This window comes from Bombina bombina, chromosome 5 (assembly GCF_027579735.1).
Source record: "Bombina bombina isolate aBomBom1 chromosome 5, aBomBom1.pri, whole genome shotgun sequence".
Taxonomy (NCBI): Eukaryota; Metazoa; Chordata; class Amphibia; order Anura; family Bombinatoridae; genus Bombina; species Bombina bombina.
In genome coordinates, this window is record NC_069503.1 from 950,137,986 (window position 1) to 950,164,835 (window position 26,850).

Consider the following 26,850-nt stretch of genomic DNA (forward strand, 5'->3'; position numbering starts at 1 on the left):
GGCTGATTGGAACAGCCAATAGAATGCAAGCTCAATCCTATTGGCTGAATTGATCAGTCAATAGGATTTTTCCTACCTTAATTACGATTGGCTGATAGAATCCTATCAGCCAATTGGAATTCAAGGGACGCCATCTTGGATGACATCATTTAAAGGAATCATCATTCGTCGTGTAGTCATCGGTCTGGATGGATGCTCCGTGTAGGCTGGCTTCGAGATGGACCGGCTCCGCTCCGGATGGATGAAGATAGAAGATGCCGTCTGGATGAAGACCTCTGCCCCTCTGGAGGACCTGTCTTGCCCGGATCGGATGAAGACTTCTGCCCCTCTGGAGGACCACTTGTGCTTGGCTGGGTGAAGATGTCTCACGGTAGGGTTATCTTCAAGGGGGTAGTGTTAGGTTTTATTAAGGGGGGATTGGGTGGGTTTTATAGTAGGGTTGGGTGTGTGGGTGGTGGGTTTTAATGTTGGGGGGGGTATTTTTTATAGGTAAAAGAGCTGATTACTTTGGGGCAATGCCGCGCAAAGGGCCCTTTTATGGGCTATTTGTAATTTAGTATAGGGTAGGGAATTTTATTATTTTGGGGGGCTTTTTTTATTAGGGGGCTTAGAGTAGGTGTAATTAGTTTAAAATTCTTTTAATTATTTTATTATTTTTTTGTAATTTAGTTTATTTTATTTTATTGTATTTAATTGTAGTTAGTTTAGGTAATTAATTTAATGATAGTGTAGTGTTAGGTGTAATTGTAACTTAGGTTAGGGTTTATTTTACAGGTAAATTTGTACTTATTTTAGCTAGGTAGTTATTAAATAGTTAATAACTATATAATAACTATTGTACCTAGTTAAAATAAATATAAAGTTGCCTGTAAAATTAAAATAAAACCCTAAGGCCTAGATTTAGAGTTTGGTGTTAGCAGTCAAAACCAGCGTTAGAGGCTCCTAACGCTTGTTTTTTACGGACTCCGGTATTTAGAGTTCAGTTACCGACACTCAAAAATCACCCAACGCTCAAATCTCTACCGACAGCTCAAACCCAGTAGTTAACATATACCGACAAAATAAACATCCACGAATCACAAAACAAATATTACACAAAGTACACTTACACTTATACAAACACTACACTATATTTATTTTTCAGATTTAATAATTTTTCATCAAAATACAAAGGATCAAAGTTGCGAGATCTCGGGTGTTAGAAAAAAAACAACACAAATCCATTTTGCCATTGACTTACATTGACACACGGGAAAAGACCCTCATATAGCTACATCTAACTAATAAGATTATCACAAACATACACTCATCGATGCATACAAACAATATACACCACATGACATACACCAAAAATGTATTTATTACAAAATGAACACGATTTAGTTACTTTTTCACACAAGCTCATGACGTCACTCACTTTACGAGGAAAACCAGTCTTTGAAAAAAAATGTATCAAAATTTAGAGAGTCCATTGACTTCTATGGGGAAGACGTGCTTGTGCACGCGAAAGACAGATTTCCCTAACACACCCAAATAGCGTAGACCTAAAAACTCCAAATACCAGCGCTAGAAATAGGAAAAAAATACATGCTTTTCTGCGTTAGACCCATGATAAATAGATCAAGAAATGACTATTTCCCTATGGTGGACTTATGGATTGTACTTATTGAATATTCACAACAGCATTAAATTGTTTCATACTTTTATATTACATCAACTACAAATCAATATCACTAGTAACAAACATTTTAAACAAAAAAATCACATTTAAACGGACACAAAAATATTTTTAAAATTTCAGGATTCACAAACAGTACACAATGGGAAACACCTCGCGTTTACCTTTATTATTGCATTTAATTTATTCAACTCATATGCTTGCAGCAACTGCATATCTACATAGGCTTAACACATGATCAGTCATGGATGCACATACATAACTTTTAGCATTCACTCATACATGTGCATTCATATGATGGGGGAAAAACACATTACATTCTCCCTAGGAATCACAAAACAGAACATATGGATTTTACTGTACTTTTAACATCATGATTCCATCATAATAAACCATTAGGAATTACGTACAAGAAGAACATCATTACACCAGATTACAGATGTCACTTTATGGGAAGGAACAACAATGCCAGACTGCTATATAGAAGTCAGCATATGTGGGACACAATCACAATATATACGTACATGTACATAACACGCATCACGCATCATACAACCACAAAGCACACATTTAGATTTTATTCAGCACACAATAACAATGTAGCACAATACAACAACACAATGAGGATTTCAGAACTACATAGGCAGGTTAATAATATCATGACATCATTAGAAGATTCAACCATACACATTACAGATTCACGACTGTACAGCCCCTTTCTGAACTTTAACACTCAATACTACAATACAACATATACGTAAATAACAGTTTGGAACAGCATTATTAGGGAGATTTGAATGGGACAATTAAGAAATATTGTCAGATCGCAAATCACTTATATATATAATACTACAGATGACAGCCGGAAGTTATTCAGTATTAGTGCCATTTGAATGGGACGCATACAATATTGACAGCTCGGCAATCACTTATATATACAATACTACAGATGGCAGACGGGAAGTTCGGAATTATTATTGCGATTTGAAAGGGACGCATACAATATTTACAGCTCGGCAATCACTTATATATACAATACTACAGATGACAGACGGAAGTTATTCAGTATTATTGAGATTTGAATGGGACGCATACAATATTGACAGCTCGGCAATCACTTATATATACAATACTACAGATGACAGCCGGAAGTTCTGAATTATTAGTGCGATTTTAAAGGGACGCATACAATATTGACAGCTCGGCAATCACTTATATATACAATACTACAGATGACAGCCGGAAGTTCTTCAGTATTAGTGCCATTTTAATGGGACGCATACAATATTGACAGCTCGGCAATCACTTATATATACAATACTACAGATGGCAGACGGGAAGTTCGGAATTATTATTGCGATTTGAAAGGGACGCATACAATATTGACAGCTTGACAATCACTTATATATACAATACTACAGATGACAGCCGGAAGTTATTCAGTATTATTGAGATTTGAATGGGACGCGTACAATATTGACAGCTCGCCAATCACTTATATATACAATACTACAGATGACAGCCGGAAGTTCTGAATTATTAGTGCGATTTGAAAGGGATGCATACAATATTGACAGCTCGGCAATCACTTATATATACAATACTACAGATGGCAGATGTTACTTTATCGTTTACAAACAATGTTGCAGCAACATTGATCGATCACATTCGATGCACATTATACACAACTATGCACTTTCATTCATGTTAGCCTGGACGTGTGCTTGTTACTATAAGATCGCGTTTAAGAAATATTGATTACGCATATGATCAAACATTACTAACATGCACTGTATGTGTGATATTGTACACTTTCACATTGAGATTCATTGTGGGAAAACAACATTTCAGCAAACAACAAAAAAACGCCCACTGTGAAAGCATTCGCGCCGCTCACATACAGACAAGTGAATACAATTAGCAATCATTACAAACTCACTACCATTGGACTAATTGTACTATAAATCCCCCAAACAACATGGCCAAAGCATCACTTGTGATCCACATCAGATGAAGTGCATACCTTGTTACGCTGTTTTGAAAGATGGATGACGATGACATGGTAGACACTGCTGGTGCTGCTATTGGCGAACTAGCTGTTGATCGAATCAGGCAGCCTCGGCGGCTCAGACTGAGACGAAGGGGTTGTCTGGTTCGAGGTCCTCGTGTCTACAGGGTGAGACCCACCTTGGAAAACATGAGCGACTTTGAGGTTTATGATAAGTATCGGCTCAATCGCGAACAGCTCATTGGCCTTTACGATCTTCTTAAACCTCATTTGGAGCCACGTATAAGAATAAGGACTGCTGTTCCCGCCATGAGTAAGATGCTAAGTTGTCTATACGTCCTGGCTTCCGGGAGTTTTCAATCCGGAGAAATGTACATGCATGGCCTGGCTCAAGGTACATTCTCTGTGGTGTTTGATAACTTTCTGGACGCCATGGTACGTATCAGTAAGCAATACATAGGATTCCCACAGAATTATGGTGATTGGAGGCGCCTGAAGCGGGAATTCTTTGATATTGCTCAATTGCCCAATGTCTTGGGAGCCATAGATTATACCCACATTGTGCTCCAATTGATGACTTGCCCTTCAGAAATCGCAAACATTTTCATAGCCTCAACGTGCAGTATGTTTGTGACGCACAGATGAGGATTATGCATGTGTGTGCGAATTTTGGAGGAGCTTGTCATGATGTCCGCATCCTCGCTCAGTCGTCCCTGTGGAGACCGTTTGAGGAAAGACAAATGCCCCCTGGTTATCTCGTTGGTGAGTATTTGTGCACAACATGGTTAATTAGTTTGACAATTGCCACTGTAGTTTTAAAATGTTAGCGTAATGTTCAGCTATAGGATGCAATTTAACCATTTATTTTTATTTCCGCAAATGTCTAATTTTAGTTCAATGCAGATATGTAGCATGTCTTACCTTAAATGCTCAGATAGAGAATGCAATGTAACCATTTATTTGCCATTTTACACAAGGTCTGGTTTAGGAGAAATACGCATATGTAGCATGTCTTAGCTGAAATGGGAAGATATTAGCTAATGCAATTTAACCATGTCATTGTCTCTTTCCGCTAATGTCTAGTTTTAGTTCAATGCAGATATGTAGCATGTCTTACCTTAAATGCTCAGATAGAGAATGCAATGTAACCATTTAGTTTTTATTTTACACAAGGTTTGGTTTAGGAGAAATACGCATATGTAGCATGTCTTAGCTGAAATGGGAAGATATTAGCTAATGCAATTTAACCATGTCATTGTCTCTTTCCACTAATGTCTAGTTTTAGTTCAATGCAGATATGTAGCATGTCTTACCTTAAATGCTCAGAGAATGCAATGTAACAATTTAGTTTTTATTTTACACAAGTTTTGGTTTAGGAGAAATACGCATATGTAGCATGTCTTGGCTGAAATGGGAAGATATTAGCTAATGCAATGTAACCATGTCATTGTCTCTTTCCGCTAATGTCTATGTCAGCCGTAAAGGACCAGCTCAGGATTCAACCCAACTGCTAGCGTGAAAAGTAAAAAAAACACACGCTAGCACACTGAGAAATATCCTGGACGTGACCCACTCAGGATTGAAGAAAGCAAATGTCCTTTTAAGAAGATAAATAAACTAAGTGAAATTCCTTTAGCAAGTGATAAAGCAAATGTCCCTTTAAGCAGGTTAGTAAATAAACAAGGATTCCTTTTAGCAGGTTTGGATAAGCAAATGTCCCTTTAAGCAGGTTTAGTAAACAAACTGAGATTTCTTTTAGCAGGTTTGGATAAAGTAAATGTCCCTTTAAGCAGGTTAGTAAATAAACAAAGATTCCTTTTAGCAGGTTTGGATAAAGCAAATGTCCCTTTAAGCAGGTTTAGTAAACAAACTGAGATTCCTTTTAGCAGGTTTGGATAAAGTAAATGTCCCTTTAAGCAGGTTTAGTAAACAAACTGAGATTCCTTTTAGCAGGTTTGGATAAAGTAAATGTCCCTTTAAGCAGGTTAGCAAACAAACAGAGATTCCTTTTATCAGGTTTGAATAAAGCAAATGTTCCTTTAAGCAGGTTAATGAACAAACAGTAATATCTTCCTCTTATTAGATTTGAATAAAGCATATGTCCCTTTATGATGATTAGCAAACAAACAGTTATTCCTTTTAGCAGGTTTAGATAAACTGGCAGAGAATATTCAGGCAAGGATTCAGGCAAGGGAGACAAAAAAGAATTACTCACACAGGTCCGGTCCGGGAGGTAGGAAAGAGAAAAACAAACGGGCGCCAATTCAGATCTCCCGCCGAGATTTGAAGGCAGGGAGACTCTGACGTCAGGAGGAGAGCCAGATACCGCGTCACGTTGCTAGGCAACGTGACGTGATACAGAGGGGATCTGTGAGCCGCGGCGACACGGCAATGAGCAGATCCAATTCATGACAGCACCCCCCTCTCAAGGACCCCTCCGGGGGACAGGACCAGGCCTAGCAGGATAAGCTTTGTGAAAGGCCTTAATCAAAGCAGGGGCGTGAACATGCCGGGCTGGTTCCCAAGTCCGTTCCGTGACCGGATAACCCTTCCAATGGATGAGATAGTATAGTTTCTTGCCACGAAGTTTGGAATCCAGAATGTGAGCAATCTCAAACTCAGGCTGTCCCTGTACCAAGAGAGGCGGAGGTTTGGGCAGAGATTTAGAAAATCTATTAGATTTCACCGGTTTCAGGAGAGAAACATGGAACACAGGGTGAGCTTTGAGAGTCTTGGGAAGAGCAACTCGATATGCAGTAGAACAAACTTGACCCAGTATTCGGAAAGGACCCACATATCGAGGCCCCAATTTGATAGAAGGTTGTTTGAGATGAAGGTGACGAGTAGAAATCCACACCTTGTCTCCAGGACGAAAATTAGGAGCCTTCTTCCGTCTGCGATCAGCAAAAAACTTGTATCTTTTAGAAGCTTTGGAAAGAAGATCACGTATTTTACGCCAATGTCGAGTTAATCTCCGAGCAGTTTGATCAGAAGCAGGATTTTCAGAAGAGGAAGTATACAGAGGAAATGTTCTGGGTTGAAATCCATAAGCTGCAAAAAAGGGAGAAGACTGAAGAGATGAATTGTAACGAGCATTATGGGCCAACTCCGCTAAAGGGAGATAACGAGTCCAATTAGAATGATGATGGTCCACATAATGTCTAAGGTAAGTCTCCAGACATTGGTTTACTCTCTCGGTTTGGCCATTAGACTGTGGATGATGAGAGGTTGATAAAGAGATTGCAGTGCCAAAATGTTTGCAGAGCCATTTCCAGAACCGAGAAACAAATTGTACCCCTCTATCGGAGACGATGTCCACAGGAAAACCATGTAATCTCACAATATGCAAAAGGAAAAGCTCAGAAAGTCCCTTGGCAGATGGAAGACCAGGCAAAGGAATTAAATGGGCAGACTTCGTAAACCTGTCAACCACCACTAAAATAGTGTTGTTTCCGGCAGAAAGAGGAAGGTCTGTAATAAAATCCATAGATAGATGGGTCCAAGGCTGGTGAGGAATGGGTAAAGGTTGAAGTAAACCAGAAGGGAGTTGACGAGGAGCTTTATTTGTAGCACATTGAGTGCAAACTGAGACATAATCTTTAACATCTTGAGAGAGAGTAGGCCACCAGACATACTGTTTAAGATTCCGAGTCGTGTTACTGACGCCAGGATGTCCAGAGAGAGGACTATCATGAGCCCAATGGAGAATCTTTGGACGGAGACGTTCAGGAACAAATAATAAACCGTCAGGAGATTTAAAGGAAGAAGGAAGATCCTTTTGAGCAGACTGTAACTCCTGTAAACAAGAGGTTGATAATTGAGCTATGACTTCTTGTGGATGAAGTATGGTACCAGATTCTGGAGTAGAGGTAGATTGAAACTGCCTGGATAAGGCATCCGCTTTTATATTCTTAGAACCAGGTATATAGGAAAGATTGTAATTAAAACGTGAAAAGAATAAAGACCAACGAGCTTGTCTGGAATTCAATCGTTTGGCAGTTTGGAGATAAAGAAGATTTTTATGATCCGTGAGTATGGAAAATGGAAAGGTAGTACCCTCCAACCAATGCCTCCATTCGTCCAGAGCCATCTTGATGGCTAATAATTCCTTATTGCCAACGTCATAATTTAATTCAGAAGAAGTACATTTCTTGGAAAAGAAACCTACAGGATGAATCTTACCCATGTCAGGTATTCGTTGGGAAAGAACAGCCCCAGCAGCAACAGAAGAAGCATCCACTTCTAGGATAAATTGAAAATCCGTATTTGGGTGACGGAGTATGGGTGCAGAAGAAAAGGCCTTTTTGAGAGACTCAAAGGCCTTAATAGCCTCTGGGGACCACTTTTTACAATCTTGCCCCTTTCTAGTGAGTGACGTGAGAGGAGAAGTAATGGTAGCAAATCCTTTGATAAATTTCCTGTAATAATTGGCGAAGCCAAGAAACCGTTGTAGAGCCTTAAGAGAATCAGGTCTAGGCCAATCCAAAATGGAAGAAAGTTTATTCGGATCCATTTCAAATCCAGATTCAGATATTACATAACCCAAGAAGGGTATGGATTTTTGATGAAATGAACATTTCTCCAACTTGGCGAATAGATGATTGTCTCGTAACCGTTGCAAAACCTTCCTGACATGGTGTACATGATCTTGATAATTGTGGGAAAAAATTAAAATATCGTCAAGGTAGATAATGACGAAGGAGTTCAAAAAATCCCGAAAGATCTCATTCACGAAGTGTTGAAAAACAGCAGGGGCATTACACAGCCCAAAGGGCATAACCAGATATTCATAATGCCCAAATCGAGTGTTAAAGGCTGTCTTCCATTCGTCTCCTTTGCGCATGCGAATAAGGTTATAAGCACCACGAAGGTCCAGTTTGGTAAATATTGTAGCTCCTTGAAGATAAGTGAACAGTTCAGGAATAAGAGGCAGAGGGTAACTATTCTTGACTGTGATTTGATTCAAACCCCCGATAATCAATACAAGGTCGCAGTCCTCCATCCTTCTTTCCCACAAAAAAGAAACCTGCCCCAAGAGGAGAAGAGGAAGGTCGAATAAAACCTCTAGCCAAACTATCTTGGATATATTCCTCTAAGGCAACATTCTCTGGCCTTGAGAGCGGATACGTCTTGCCACGAGGGTAGGTTGCCCCAGGAAGTAGATCAATGGGGCAATCAAAAGTACGATGTGGGGGAAGACGTTCTGCTTCTTTCTTGGAAAAAACATCAACGTAATCTTGATAAGGTGTGGGTAACGACCCAGAGGTGTCAATAGTGAGAGCAATAGTGAGAGGCACTTTCGTGGGAATCTGAAGACACCTATTTTGACAAGTATATCCCCAGGAAATGAGTTCGCCTTGAGTCCAGGAGAATACAGGATTATGTAACTGGAGCCAGGGAAGACCCAATATTATGGGAAATTGAGGAGTCGAGATTACATCAAAACATATTGTCTCTGAATGAAGAATTCCAACAGAAAAGAGAATGGGTCTAGTAGCAAACTGGATAAGTCCGGGACCCAAAGGATCTCCACTAACAGTGGAGACTGGAATAGAATATTCCTTTTTGCTTAATGGAATAGAGTGAGTAGTTACAAATGTGGAATCGATGAAGACTCCTCCAGCACCAGAGTCAATAAGAGCTTGAGTATGAATCCTGTCTCCTCCAATTTGAAGAGTAACCGGGACAAAAAGTTTATTATTGAGGGAATGAGATCCTATTTGGCTTAACTTAGCTCCCTGGACAGAAGTTAAGCCCTGGCTTTTACCGGTCTGGTAGGACAATCTTTTAATAAATGTCCTTTAAGGCCACAGTATAAACACAGTCCAAGAGATCGTCTCCTCAGACGTTCAGTTTCAGTTAATCTAATGGTGCCAATTTCCATTGGTTCAGTCTGATCGGAAGGTGGAGAAGCGGGAGTTAAAGGGTTAGAGATACGAGGTACCAGACGAAAAGGACGATTAGAAGCTTTCTGATTTCTCTCTCTTTCTTGTTGGCGTTCGCGGTATCTGGAATCGAGACAAATACAAAGATTTATCAGAGCCTCTAGAGATTCTGGGATTTCACGATAGACCAACTCATCTTTGAGACGTTCAGAGAGTCCTTTGCGAAAAGCTGCTCTAAGAGCTCCCTGATTCCAGGTAGTCTCAGAAGCTAGAGTGCGAAATTCAATGGCATATTGAGATACAGGTTGACCACCTTGTCGTAAGTCTAGAAGAGAAGCTTCAGCAGCGGCAGACCTCCCTGGCTTATCGAAGACATTTGAAAAGACAGAGAGAAATGTATCCACATCCTGGAGTATTGGATCATTCTTTTCAAGCAAAGGTGATACCCAGGCTAAGGCTCTACCTTTCATTAAGGATATAAGGAAAGTGATTCTAGAGGAGGGAGTTGCAAAGAGAACCGGACTATTCCGAAAATGAAGGCGACACTGATTCAAAAAACCCCTACAATCCTCAGGATTCCCATCATATTTGTCCGGAAGAGGTATCCTGGGACTGAGCTGAGCTTGTGTCTGATTGGTAGGATTCGTAGGGGGAGAGGGATCCAAAGGAATAGGATTAGGAGGTATAGGAGCAGCCATATTCTGAAGTAAAGTAGTTATCTGATCCAACTTTGCGTCCAAGGATTGTAAGTGGGTAGCATGAGATCCCAATAACTGTCCCTGGTGGGTCACGGCCATGGATAATTCAGTGGGGTCCATTTTTATGGCCCGTTTGTAATGTCAGCCGTAAAGGACCAGCTCAGGATTCAACCCAACTGCTAGCGTGAAAAGTAAAAAAAACACACGCTAGCACACTGAGAAATATCCTGGACGTGACCCACTCAGGATTGAAGAAAGCAAATGTCCTTTTAAGAAGATAAATAAACTAAGTGAAATTCCTTTAGCAAGTGATAAAGCAAATGTCCCTTTAAGCAGGTTAGTAAATAAACAAGGATTCCTTTTAGCAGGTTTGGATAAGCAAATGTCCCTTTAAGCAGGTTTAGTAAACAAACTGAGATTTCTTTTAGCAGGTTTGGATAAAGTAAATGTCCCTTTAAGCAGGTTAGTAAATAAACAAAGATTCCTTTTAGCAGGTTTGGATAAAGCAAATGTCCCTTTAAGCAGGTTTAGTAAACAAACTGAGATTCCTTTTAGCAGGTTTGGATAAAGTAAATGTCCCTTTAAGCAGGTTTAGTAAACAAACTGAGATTCCTTTTAGCAGGTTTGGATAAAGTAAATGTCCCTTTAAGCAGGTTAGCAAACAAACAGAGATTCCTTTTATCAGGTTTGAATAAAGCAAATGTTCCTTTAAGCAGGTTAATGAACAAACAGTAATATCTTCCTCTTATTAGATTTGAATAAAGCAAATGTCCCTTTATGATGATTAGCAAACAAACAGTTATTCCTTTTAGCAGGTTTAGATAAACTGGCAGAGAATATTCAGGCAAGGATTCAGGCAAGGGAGACAAAAAAGAATTACTCACACAGGTCCGGTCCGGGAGGTAGGAAAGAGAAAAACAAACGGGCGCCAATTCAGATCTCCCGCCGAGATTTGAAGGCAGGGAGACTCTGACGTCAGGAGGAGAGCCAGATACCGCGTCACGTTGCTAGGCAACGTGACGTGATACAGAGGGGATCTGTGAGCCGCGGCGACACGGCAATGAGCAGATCCAATTCATGACAGTCTACTTTTAGTTCAATGCAGATATGTAGCATGTCTTACCTTAAATGCTCAGATATAGAATGCAATGTAACAATTTAGTTTTTATTTTACACAAGGTTTGGTTTAGGAGAAATACGCATATGTAGCATGTCTTGGCTGAAATGGGAAGATAGATAATAATATTGAACTAGATTATTCTTGTAAAAATAAAACATTTGTTAGTTGATTATCGTGTATACAAACTTTTTTTGGACTCAAAATACTATTTTGAGGATTCAGTTTGAATTATGTTCTGTTCATCATTTATAGGTGATTCTGGGTACATGAGCCGGCATTGGCTTATTACCCCCTTGCGTAGCCCGACTGATGTGTCTGAGGAGCGCTACAATAGGGCTCATAAGAGAACCAGGGCGGTGGTTGAACGAATGTTTGGGCTCCTGAAGATGAGGTTCAGGTGCCTGGACAAGTCGGGAGGAGCCCTCCAGTACAACCCAAAGAAGGTGGCTAAGATCGTTATAGCCTGTAGTGTCCTACATAATATTGCACAGCGGGCTGGGATGCTGCAGGGCGTCCAGGCGCACCGAAACCTCCTCAGAGATGAGGAGGATGATCCTGTTCTAGAGGGGCCATTCCGGGACGAGGGGCTCAATGTCAGAGCAGACATCATCAACCGCCACTTTAGACGGTAAATAATAGAAGTTAGACTGGAGTATTGTCAATAGATGTGAACTCTAGGGAAATGACAAGTAGAGAATTGTGCAAACATGTTAGGATTGTTCATCAAATGCTAAAAATATGTTTCATTTATTAATATAGGTGATGCTCTGGTCATTGGGTCCTGTAGCGAGTCTTTGCCACCTGGTTTTTATAGTTTTTATGGTTTTTATAGTATAGATGTATGGACTGTTGCTGGCATGAATTGTACACAAATACATCATATGGCATACATTTTCTAAACTAGTATTTAGTTTACACATTACTTAAAATGTAAATACTCAGCAAGGGATCCTCTAGCATAACTATCCTCTAGCATGACTATGGTTCAATGTCACACATTAGAGGTTAGTTCTGCTCAATATGACTCATCTTCACACTTCATAGAACATAACACAAGATGCTACACACGCTTAGTAAGCTAGTGACAGAAATTGATTCAGAAATGGGGGGTGGGAGAGGGGTACAGAACTGATTCACACACTTGTATTATTAATTTTTTTTTTTTTAAATATGCCATTAGGGAGATGACTTCATGTAAAGACTGAAAGGGGAAGAATTCGAAGAATGACAGTGAAGAATTCCCAGACTGACAGTGGAAAAAGACAAGATTGAAATTGAAGAATACCAATGGAATCATGTTTGGCATTATCTTTCAAATCTGCTGACCTTGAAAAGCATACAAAGACATGTTCACATGGTAAGTGCCAACTATTTGATAGAATAAGGCTGTGGAGGCATCCTATTGGAGACACTTAGATGATTTTCTAATTTTTAGATTGGTATTTCAGTCCTCTATTTATGAAATGATGAATAAGACACCTATTGAAGATCAACTGTTGACCCCTGAATTGACTTTCAAAGACCATGCATTATCCAGGTTTGTTTACCAATGCATGCTAGTTAAGAATCACAGGAAGAATGTCGAATATTAGTAGCTTACATACATTAGTCATACTTAGTTCATAATTCGATATTTAGGTATCACAATCAGACACTTAGATGATTTTCTAATTTCTAGATTGGTATTTCAGTCCTCTATTTATGAAATGATGAATAAGACACCTATTGAAGATCAACTGTTGACCCCTGAATTGACTTTCAAAGACCATGCATTATCCAGGTTGGTTTACCAATGCATGCTAGTTAAGAATCACAGGAAGAATGTCGAATATTAGTAGCTTACATACATTAGTCATACTTAGTTCATAATTCGATATTTAGGTATCACAATCAGACACTTAGATGATTTTCTAATTTCTAGATTGGTATTTCAGTCCTCTATTTATGAAGTGATGGATAAGACACCTATTGAAGATCAACTGTTGACCCCTGAATTGACTTTCAAAGACCATGCATTATCCAGGTTGGTTTACCAATGCATGCTAGTTAAGAATCACAGGAAGAATGTCGAATATTAGTAGCTTACATACATAAGTCATACTTAGTTCATAATTAGATATTTAGGTATCACAATCAGACACTTAGATGATTTTCTAATTTCTAGATTGCCATTTCAGTCCTCTATTTATGAAGTGATGAATAAGACACCTATTGAAGATCAACTGTTTACCCCTGAATTGACTTTCAAAGACCATGCATTATCCAGGTTGGTTTACCAATGCATGCTAGTTAAGAATCACAGGAAGAATGTCGAATATTAGTAGCTTACATACATTAGTCATACTTAGTTCATAATTAGATATTTAGGTATCACAATCTTAAAAAGGAATACATATTATAGTTAATAAAGAGGTATTTGAATGGACATGAAATATTACATTTATGTTCAGCATACATATATATTTATTATTGAAATGTGATATACATTATTATGTATAATTAGAAATTCTGATATTTTTTTTTATTATTATTACACAATATAATGGTGTATGTTTGTTTTTTAAATTTTTAAATTTTAATCAGAAATATCTTGATAAAATTATGCACAAAGTTAGAGCATAGAAACAAGATGATTGTAAATGTATTTTATGAATATTTTACAACGTGTGTATTAACTTTGTCAAATTTTGTTTTTTAATTTCAGATTGTCATCTGATGACTTCCAGGAATATTTTTTTGGTTTTGTTTAAAAAACATTTTTTTTTTTTTTTAATTTAATTTTTATTGAGGTTCAAAGTGAGGCATATATGAAAAAACAGAACACAATAATAATGAAATGCAGGGAGTACATAGTGCAATTCTGTACAACAACATAGTAAATTTCCAAAAAGTAAGTTTAAAAGCATAGTATACAAGTGTAATGCCTAATATTCTGTGTGCTCCCTAATTGACCCGAGAGGCCACTTTTGGACCCCTGTAACAAACTCACAATCGTGGGCAGGGGGCTATTTCTAATGGAGAGACCGCTTTTGGATCCCTAAATGAAAACCTCTTTTTTCTTTTTCTTTTGTTGTTAAGTTTGATAAACACTTATATATCCACAATCTAGGTGTATTAAAACAAATAACTGTAGGATCAATTGCTTATGCTCCTGGATAATTATTCAGTAGAGGAAAAAATTAGATTTACTTACTAGGAGAGTGGATTTACCGTAGGGGTCTAACGTATAGGGATATAGCTAGAGCCATGCTATATACTAACATCGAAGCAATGAAACAACTATCTAGGGTCACAGGAGGGTGCACTTTCACTTAATGTATAGAGAATTGAAGGCAGGGATAGAGCCCATTTCAAAGGCATATTGTTGCTTAGTAGGTTTTGAGAAATCTATGTTACATACTGTAAGCTGTTGGTTATCTGGAGGTATGCTCTGGTTGGTAGGGCAGTATAGCTCGTATAAGTTAGACAGTGTGGGCTGGAATTTATTTAGTAATGTGAATGACAAACATGGGAGCAATAAAAAGGTAGCCGACTTAGCACTTATGTCTTATGTCTTATGTTGAAAAAGAATGGTAACTTCTTGTTTAGGTGCGTTACTAGGGTGGTCAACATAAATTCAAGTATGAATCACCCGCCATTTTCCCAGTGCAGGAAGATGGAATCCCGCCATCCCGGCCGTAGACAGCGAGATCCCATAACACACCAAAGAAAGACAAAACATAAATATTCTTAGGCGTAACTGTGGGTATCAAAATAAGAGGTAACAGTGGCATAAGAAGTACTACTAATTGGAAAAGAATAAATATATCTGACCAGCAAACATATATTAGGTGAAGGTTTCATTTTTGCTGGATACTGCCTCACCTGGCGATAATATGAAGTAGCCACTATATCCCACCTATCAAGTTTCAGCCAAGCAAGAACTATAGAGATGTGACCCAGGAGTATTTAAAATGGGTGAATTTCTATGATTTAACCTATGGAAACATATTAAATACATAGTAAATAACCAGTCAACATCCCCTGTACATTGGAAGTGTTAAAACATATTCAACCTGCGAGTATACATTTAGTCCAGCATTCAAACAAAGCATTGTAGTTAGCAAGTGTTCATATGTATAAGAAAATAACTTCAATATGCAGCTCTAGTTGCCTCGTTAGATCTTAAACTTAAAAGTGTGATAAATAATGCAAAACTTTAGTCCAAGATACAGAGAGAGCAGACCTATTAACCAACTTGTAGATATCAACATATATTATATAAGATACAGCCTGTCAGTGCGAAATTCTTTTTAACTGAATGTAAATTCACAGGCAAAGTCCCATTACTGTTCGTGAAAGCCCACACATTTTTGAGCGTTCATGCATGCAGAGAGCAACATAGATTAAATACTCTGGTGCAAAAAACTGATCGTATAAGTGTAACTTCACAATGAGCATCTTGATAATGTTTATGGGGATCTGTAAAATCTTGAACAGTCAAATATGTAGGGAACCATGTAGAGTAAATATTAATATTCTCCACCCTGGGCATTATGTAGAGTTATGTCTAGCCCACGCCAGTTCTATGGGGCGGGGGTCCGCATAACAAACGACTGTATTCCTGGTAAACAAGACCACATGAAGTTAGCCACCTGCTAATGTCCCCCACGGAGCTGGGTCTGGAGGTAGATGGAAGCGTGGCCTGGGATGCAATTGCAATGAAGGGCCCCATATCATTGCCCTGCAGCGTCACTGCTAACTGTGGTAACATAGTGGCCATGCTCCTACCTCTCTGACCCTTCATGGAGCGGTGTCCTGCTGCTGTCTCGGGATCCGAATTAGAGACAGGAGGAGAGTGAACATGTGTAGGTAGGGGTGTCGCGTTTTTCTCCAATATGCGGTCTGAACAGATTGATGCGCTAAATACGCCTGGGGGGCAGCTACCTGCGGTGAGGACATCAGATCGCCACGCTGTGGTCTGTTTTTTGCTCCTGTGGGCAGACTCGCATACAATAGTCTCTGTGGTCTCGGTAATACAGCTCCGTTCGGAGTTTCTGTAGTTACCCCCTGCTGCAACTAGCGCACACTCGAGACGTAGCAAGTGTTCAGCAAGGAGGCTCTTCAGTTGGTAGTACAATTCGGTAGACTCCATCCGGTAGATAGTGTAGATTCCTCACACGGCAAATGGTACCAGGGCTCTTAAAATACTTAGCAATCAGCACTATGTGCTGCGTAACGACAAGGCCCAGACAGGCCTCGCCGGGGGGGTAGATTAAAGGCCTCAACCTTATGAAGTGCTCCGGGGGCTCACAGTAATCGCCATCACAATAATTTTGGGCTCATCAGATGCAGGAGCGTTGATATTGTAGGGATCAAGGTATAAAGTAGGCAGATGAGCTGACTGAGCTATAGTAATAACCAAAAACAGGTGGAACACTGGAGCAGAGTGGTTTTGTGCGACCTATCATGGCCGCCACCCGGAAGTCCCCCCTGTTTAAAAAACATTTTATTTTTAAATGGTAATAATCAACATTTTATTATTAAATACCCTCTTTTGAACAGATTATAATAAATATCCATATAATCTGTCAATAAAAACAATTTGACTCCCATGACTGGTAGTTGTCTATTTGACAAGCACATGCATAAGATCAAATTATGCATTAATTTTTGAAAATCCACTGATTCAGAGAATCTTAAATTAAACGATCTTTTTTAAATTAATTGGGGTGTGAGATCCATCGATGCTTTTCTTGTGAAAATCTTAGATGTTAAAATAATTTCGGATCTGTAGTCAGAATTTGACCTAAATTTATTTTTTTCACTTTTAAGAAGGGGAAGTGGTTCACTTACATTAAAGTGACAGTGTTGTTGAATGTAAAATTAATTTTATAAGATCTTGTATCTCAAAACATTATTTTATAAAATTTATAAATTGTTAAATTTATAAATGGTAGGTCATTTAACTTCATATTTTGCACAAGCTAGTTATTGGATGCCATGTTAATAGATTTTATTTTCTAGTGGAGTCATTTAAAGGGACATTTAACTATAGTTATTAATATTATGTAGTTTTTAAAATCTTACCTCTTGGGTTAGACATCACATATCTATATATAATTTTCATTCCCCTTAGTTTCTTTCGACAATGTTAAATCAACATTCTGAATGTTTTTGTCCTTAAAGGGACATTCACAAAATATATTGTGTATTGATTTTTAAAAAATCATAAAAGAATTTAAACATATTTAGAAAGTACTATAGAATTACATTCAGTCTTTAAATATACTTCGAAAAATATACATCAATGCACATATCTTATTCAATTACATAAGGCATCTATGTGCAACCAACAATCAGCATCAAAGTAGCCTATGTAGATATGTATTTAATCCAAGAATATATATAATTACAATCTAATGATTGAATACCAAAACATATTAAGTTGTTCAAATATTATAATCTTATCCAAAATGCATAAATAACATATAGCTTAATGTCTCTCTAAGCTGAAGACTGCGAAATACATCCATTACAATATATATTTCAGTCAGTGTGTAAAACAATCCAGAAGTTAATCTAAATATGCTTTACTCATATGTTATACTAATTTAGCAAAAGGAAGGTGCCTAGGTTTCTGATTTTTCAAGCATTATTGTGAAATGTCTCTTTAAAGGGACATGAACTCAAAATATACTTAAATTGAGACAGTTAAAAAAGTAATGATTTATACATTCAGAATGAATATTCTATTTTAAGCAACTTTATAAATTGTCTCATATTATCAATGTTCCTCGTGATGTTGATATCATTACTTTAAAAATAAGGCATTAAATTGATTATTTATTTGCTTCAGTACTCTGGACAGAACTTTTTTTTTTTGGTTCGATTAATTTCTCCAACAATCATCAAGGACAACCCAGGTTTTTTTCAAAAATTGTCCGTCATCTAAAATATCATTATTGATTTGCTAAGAAAGATAACAAGATAATTCTTAACATTTGAGAATCGGATTAAATTATAAAGTTGCTTAACATTTCATGCTCAATCTGAATCACGAACGCTAAATTTGTTTGGACAGTGTCCCTTTAAGAGATTTAAAGAGTGTATTTACTTCTCTTCTTATCTTGTCATACTTTGCTTGAAAAGCATATCGAGATAGGCTCAGTAGATGAAGATTGGTGGATGCACAGAGATGCCTTATGTGATTGACTCAACCATGTGCATTTAAATTTCTTCTGTTGAGGATATCTAAATACAAAGATAAATTGAGTTACATTTTAAAGTCTAAACAATTTTCTATCTCTACAGATCATTTAATACAATTGTTTGTTTGTAATGTCTATTTAAAAATAAAGACGCCATTGCACAATAACATATATGAGCAGTTCAGACAAATACAAGCTCGAGGTTTATTTACTAAAAACAAACAAACAAACAGTTTAACATCTATAAACAGATTATCCAAGTTACTGACATTATAACCTGAATTTGAACATTCAGAAATGTTGCGTGGGAAACGGATCTTGAAACACCAGATTTGCATCTTTAAACATTAGAGTCTAATGTCACGCAATAGCACACAATCAATGTGTATTCTAAAATACATTTAATAGAGCAATGTCAATACTTCACAATAAGTCAAAAAATTGATTTTATGAACAATAAAGACATACAATATTAAATGTGTATTTGTATTAAAGAAACAGACCGTTATTAAACCAAAAAATGTTTACAACATTTAATAATGTGACAGTATTAGATTTTAAAGTTAATTTAAACATTAAGATTTAATGGATCATGGATATTAAATCTGCGTCACACATATCCGCATGACAGGCCCATGAGTTACAAATAAGTCTACATGAAAAATGAAGTAACAGCACCACCAGGAGGTATGTGTAAGGAAGTTACTAAGATATGAAACATTAAGGAACGGCCAATCAGAGTTCATCACACAAACACAACTTGAGTCAGGATGGTCTCACAGACATTCTAACAATATTTCAAACATTTATACAATCAGATGTACAGATAACTTGTCCCATGGTGCATCTTATGTTTACTTCACCATATAAAAGTCCATTACACGTTGCCATCTTTGTCAGTTCTCTAATGCCTGCAGGCAGTATATATTATATCCCTACATATATTCTACAACCCAGCAGGCATGTCATCTCCCAGGTTCACCAAGCAGGAGAGCGCTGCACTGGTCCACGCCGTCAAGGACTTTTATCCCCAGCTGTTTGGGAACAAGAGGAGGTCGACAGATGCGCCTGTTAAGAAGGCCCTCTGGGAGTCTATCACCAATGTTGTTAAATTGGTGTGTGTGTCCAGAGGAGCCAGGATCAAATCATGAGGAGATTCGGAGATATGAGGTTGCGCTTGTCAAAAAAAAGTCAACCTCATAAGGGACTGGGTACAAGCCCGTAAAAGAGGGGGCCAAAGAAAGGCCCCACGGAAACTATACCTACTCCCTTATGAGGTGACTTTATGCGAGCTCCTCACTCTCCGGGTCCCCAAAAGATTTCGATCCTCGCCATCCTTGGCCTCCTCTTCTTCCCTCCCAGCTGCGGGATCTGAAAGTCCTGACGCGGGGGCCAGGGCAGCTGCTTTTCCGTCCGGTGGCCTGGGAGGAGATGAAAGAGAATCTGAACCAGGTAACTATCCAACTTCATATAATATCTTAATATTTGATTAGACTTTTAGAAAATGTGTATATAGTCAGATACTAAACCTATACAGATCTCACAACATACACTACATATGATGTTTAGATATCTGATTTTAGATTAGTGACACATGAAATAGGAATGATGTTTCTTGCGCTCTACAGAATATGCGTCACAGAGCGAAAATGGAATAGCGCATACACGTTAACCTGGGTTTGCAGTAAGTGGCATGGCTTTATACATGTTGGTAAAATGACGGATGCGTAATTCCGCTTGGAATCATTGTGCAATGATCGCGAAAATGGAATTGCGCATACACGTTAACATGGGTTTGCTGTAAGTGGCATTGCTTTATACATGTTGGTCAAATGACCGATGCGTAATTCCGCTTGGAATCATTGCGCAATGATCGCGAAAATGGAATTGCGCATACACGTTAACATGGGTTTGCTGTAAGTGACATTGCTTTATACATGTTGGTCAAATGACGGATGCGTAATTCCGCTTGGAATCATTGTGCAATGATAGCGAAAATGGAATTGCGCATACACGTTAACATGGGTTTGCTGTAAGTGGCATTGCTTTATACATGTTGGTCAAATGACGGATGCGTAATTCCGCTTGGAATCATTGTGCAATGATCGCGAAAATGGAATTGCGCATACACGTTAACATGGGTTTGCTGTAAGTGGCATTGCTTTATACATGTTGGTCAAATGACGGATGCGTAATTCCGCTTGGAATCATTGCGCAATGATCGCGAAAATGGAATTGCGCATACGCGTTAACATGGGTTTGCTGTAAGTGGCATTGCTTTATACATGTTGGTCAAATGACGGATGCGTAATTCCGCTTGGAATCATTGCGCAATGATCGCGAAAATGGAATTGCGCATACACGTTAACATGGGTTTGCTGTAAGTGGCATTGCTTTATACATGTTGGTTAAATGACGGATGCGTAATTCTGCTTGGAATCATTGCGCAATGATCGCGAAAATGGAATTGCGCATACACGTTAACATGGGTTTGCTGTAAGTGGCATTGCTTTATACATGTTGGTCAAATGACGGATGCGTAATTCCGCTTGGAATCATTGCGCAATGATCACAAAAATGGAATTGCGCATACACGTTAACATGGGTTTGCTGTAAGTGGCATTGCTTTATACATGTTGGTCAAAATGAAATGTGAATTATTATATATGTGAAGAATACAGTATTCTTATTTTCAATATTATACATAATAAAAACAAAATTGCAGAATACCAAAAAATAATAACATATGCCCATCAATTAATGAGAATGAAATAACACTAAAAAATAATTAAAGCTACAGTAAACAACACAAATGATTGAAAATAAGAGTACAGGATATATTTATCATGAATTTAATTGAGGAAACAATTAACTCATGGGACTACCAAAAGATTAATAGTTTTTAATTGATTTGCAAATAATGTAAAGATTTTAAACATGGCATGATTTGTATTAATGATATCCAATCCTCATTTAATATATTACAGATCTGGATGTTGGTGCTGGATCCTCAAGCCAGGGCTTGTCACAGTATGGTATGTCTCATTTTAATTGACATTTGTCTTAGAAACATGGACAGAACATTACATACTAAATCCACATTGTTCAATATTTATATGTATCTGAAAAATGGATTATTAAAATCTTTACAAATAAGAATAAACAAAAAAAAAACCATAGGATTACATTGTAAGACTACTCTGAATTTTTTTCGAATTTAAGATATCCCATCTATTCTGGATATCTTAATTTTAATGTAAGATTCTTTGAATGTCCAATTTATATTCTTCCCTTGTGTATTGCTTAATCTTATTTGTATAAATTTTTAAAAAATTCACACACTATTGCATATGATTTGATTTTAAAAATATAGATTCCATTATTGAAATTGATCACATCATTTAAGGGACATGCCAACTAAATTTTACATTGAATGATTTTTAAACGTGATTTTATTGTTTTGTTTAAACATTTTATGAGCTACATTGGTTCAGTCTATTGTTTTAGTTCTTCTAAAAACATATTGATTTTGGTTTAGGTTAAACAATGCATTACTGGTATTATTCTGCTTTTTTTATGCATAAATTGGCATTGGGTCAAAAGTTAAAATCATGTGTTCAGATAACAGTAGTACATAGTTTCAAAAAGTATACAATTACACTTTTAGAGCTTCATGTCCCTTAAATAGATGAAAATTAAATAATTCCTAGGATATCCTTAAATAACATATTAGATTGGAATTGCATGCTCAATCCCATTCATTACATCAACATATGGAGTAGAGAATTCATTAACACCAACATTGTCAAATCAATATATTTTTATATTAAAGGGACACTGATCTAAAATTATTAATGTTGTCATTCAGATAGAGCATGCAATATTAAGCAACATTTAAATATAATACTATAATCATATGTGAAATATTCTATTGCTAAATGTATTTTAAAATCAAGAATGTACGTTTATCTGCAGCTCAATTTTGGTTGACAAACCTGGGTTTTTATTGATGATTGGTGGATACCTTCAACAAACAATATTTATTGAATCCAATATTGCTTATCTGCCTTTAAGATTAAAATGTAGCAACATTAAAATTATAATAGGAGTCAATGTTAAATCATTTGGAATACTTTGAACAGTGAAATCAATGATTGAAATAAACCATGTCAGTGTCCCTTTAATAAACAATATATTCATTAATCCTTACATTCTTTGGATTAGACAATATTGATATATAATTCACATATTCACTGTTGGAGTTACTTTATAGATATAAGCATACTCTAACAGCACCATGATTACATATTTGTACTAATCAATTTGGTTTGGTATTGTGATCAATATGTGTTGTGTCCTAAACAAGATTACTGTACATTGCACAAATGGCTCGATGTGCCACATGTCTTTGTTTATATTTGTCAACAGCTGTTATTCAAAATGTGGTTTGTGTGTATTCTTTTAAGAACATTGCTCAATGGGTATATTTAGATATGCAATAGCATCGTATGAGATGAGTTTGATGTCTAATATAGTCAGAAATTAAACATATGTTCAATACATCATTTTTTACAGAATCCCCTTGATTCAATAAAGCATTTTTTTTATAATGACTGCTCTATTCTTCACATTTTAAAGTTGATTATTCGTATAAATCGATACAGATGTGATTTAGTGATATCCCAAATGTGTTCACTAATATATATCTATATCATTCATAGAGAGAGTTGGTGTGGGGAGCCCAGGGGAATCCAGCACCGACACAGAGATGCCCTTGCGGTCTTCTGGTAAGTCCATTGACTCATTTATGTCATTGAAGGTGTATTGTTAATCAATATTATGAACATGATTCTGATGAAGCATAATATTTGAAACAAACATATAATTTACTCCTCTGATTATATATTCATTTTATTTGAATATTGAAAGATTAATAATTAAAACTTTCTTAGTCTACACCTTTGTTATTCAGAAGATGTATAGCATATGTTTGTTTCCATGTTCATTTTTGACAACAATCATCAAGTGATACACACATGAGAAATCTTAAATGTTCAATGTACTATGCTTTTATGATTTAAAAATTAATACAAACAATAAATTGAAAATCTGAATAATTGAGAATAACAAATCTAATGTCATCTGTATGCTCCATCAAAATGATGTAAATCATAACTTTGGGTGTGTATATCTTTAATGCAACATTGATGTGTGTCTTTGAGCAACAGTAACATATGTTATAATATCTGATCTTAACGTGTACACAACATGTTATGTTTTACAGAGATTGATTTAACATGTGGGACGGAGGAGGAAGAGACTCCCTTGAAGTCTGATGGTATGTGAAATATATCTAACATGTTTCCAACATGTTGCTTTATTGGAAATCATTTTATTGAAGACATTCAAAGTCTACAGCTTTTGCACTTTAAAAAGGAATATTATTTGTCTGTTCAAATACACTACTGCCCCCTTTATATATCAGGCATCATTAAGATATGCTTGGATTTGTTTAAATATTTGGATTTGAAATTCATGCCATCATGATGTCACATGCATATTCTAGGCCAAACCACAATAATAATTTTATAATTGTACAGACAGTCATTGCTATTCATCTGAGTGCCTATATGCATACCATATCCTCATGTCATCATTGTTTAGAAATTCAAACACACTTCTAAGTATATTGCAAACATAATCAAGTTGAAATGCGTTGATTTGATTTCATTATGTATTAGATGTTAATATATTTATTATATTTATTTCAGATGGATCCTCCGCTTCTGGTCATCATTGTTCCTCCCCTGCCCAGTCCCCTGGCCAGCCCCCTGGCCAGTCCCCTGCCCAGCCCCCTGCCCCTCCCAGCCCTTCTTATTTGTCCTGTTCAATACCTCCAAAAAAATGCCCCTTCGTCCCCCTTCGCCGCTCTCCCCGTCTTTTGGCCCGTACAGCTACCCCAGCTGCCCTGCCTCCAACTCACCACTCCCCAGCTGTACGGCTACCCCAGAGCAGCAGCCCATCCCTCCCCAACCCAATCCCATCCCTCCCCCCTGTCTCAACCTTCATTGTCCTGGGTGTCGGATTGTCCTTCCCAGGCACAGCTGTAAGTATCATTCAAAATCAACATTATAAGATACTTAAAGGTACACTGAATTAAAACTTTTCAATTGTGATTCAAATAGAGCATGCAATGTTAATCAAATTTATAATTTACTACTCTTATCAATTATTCTTCATTCTCTTGCTATCTTTATTGAAACAAAGAAATGCCTATATTTTTTTTTTATTCCAATAAAATATGGACATCTTTCTTTATTGTTGGATGAATGTATCCATCAGTCAGCAGGGACAACCAAAGTTGATAACCAAAAATGGCCTGCCCGATAAACTTACATTCTTGCATTTAAAATATAGCTAGAGAATTCTAACATTTAAAGAATACAAGTAATTTTTTTTTTTTTTAATGTCATGCTCTATCTGAATCAGTAACTAAAATATTTAGGTTTACTGTCCCTTTAATTTGATATCACTACATATACCAATCACCACTATTTGGATCCAACAATGTATGTACAAATGTTCATACATTATCTCTTGTATAACCCAGTGGGAATGTAATTTCTTCTGGTTGCTATGTTTACACAGCTTGTCCTCAACGCCAAAATGTTTAAGGATAGGTGTGCCTACCACAGTATAACAAAAATCTTTAAATTGCTAATGTAAGTACAATGTAAATCCTTTAACAAGATTTTAGACACTCAAGCTGTAAAAGTGGATCATCAAAAACCAATTAAAGGGGACAACATGTTGGATTAAAATGTCCATTTAATGGTTTAGGTCTGTCTGAAGAACATATTTCATGTGTAAATAATCAATGTCAACAAATTAATTTAAAGAATGATTTGTCTTTATGATGACAATGTATCTTTGCTTTTGATTTTGTCTGTTGTGTAATTATCATTAATATTTGTTTTTTTCTTTATTTTAGGCTGTGACTCAACATGGCTCATGCTCGAAGGTCTAGCACGCATAGAGCAGGCCGTGTTGAGGAACGCAGCTGTCCTGAGAGGGATGGCCAACACCATGCAGGCCCAGCTACAGGTTCAGCATATGACTCTACGTCAGATGAGGCAGTGGAACTCAATGCTTGAATCTGTAGCTGGACAGGCACAGGACGATGAAGGGTATGACCAGTAAGTGGAGGATTTGGAGATGCTCCAATAGCGCTGATAAGAATCCTCTGTCCACATGTTGATGTTTGGTTTTATGGTTGCCATTTGGCCTTTTTTTCTGTTTATTGTTGTCCCTGTTGCACTTTTTTACCTTGTCATATGTCTCCAATGGGGCTATGCTGGCCCTTGGCAACTCTCTTTATGGACTGTGATGCACTCTGTTACCTTGTCAGATGTCTCCAATGGGGCTATGCTGGCCCTTGGCAACTCTCTTCATGGACTGTGATGCACTCTGTTACCTTGTCAGATGTCTCCAATGGGGCTATGCTGGCCCTTGGCAACTCTCTTCATGGACTGTGATGCACTCTGTTACCTTGTCATATGGCTCCAATGGGGCTATGCTGGCCTTGGCAACTCTCTTCATGGACTGTGATGCACTCTGTTACCTTGTCAGATGTCTCCAATGGGGCTATGCTGGCCCTTGGCAACTCTCTTCATGGACTGTGATGCACTCAGTTACCTTGTCAGATGTCTCCAATGGGGCTATGCTGGCCCTTGGCAACTCTCTTCATGGACTGTGATGCACTCTGTTACCTTGTCATATGGCTCCAATGGGGCTATGCTGGCCTTGGCAACTCTCTTCATGGACTGTGATGCACTCTGTTACCTTGTCAGATGTCTCCAATGGGGCTATGCTGGCCCTTGGCAACTCTCTTCATGGACTGTGATGCACTCTGTTACCTTGTCAGATGTCTCCAATGGGGCTATGCTGGCCCTTGGCAACTCTCTTCATGGACTGTGATGCACTCTGTTACCTTGGCATATGTCTCCAATGGGGCTATGCTGGCCATTGGCAACTCTCTTCATGGACTGTGATGCACTCTGTTACCTTGTCAGATGTCTCCAATGGGGCTATGCTGGCCCTTGGCAACTCTCTTCATGGACTGTGATGCAATCTGTTACCTTGTCAGATGTCTCCAATGGGGCTATGCTGGCCCTTGGCAACTCTCTTCATGGACTGTGATGCACTCTGTTACCTTGTCTTATGGCTCCAATGGGGCTATGCTGGCCCTTGGCAACTCTCTTCATGGACTGT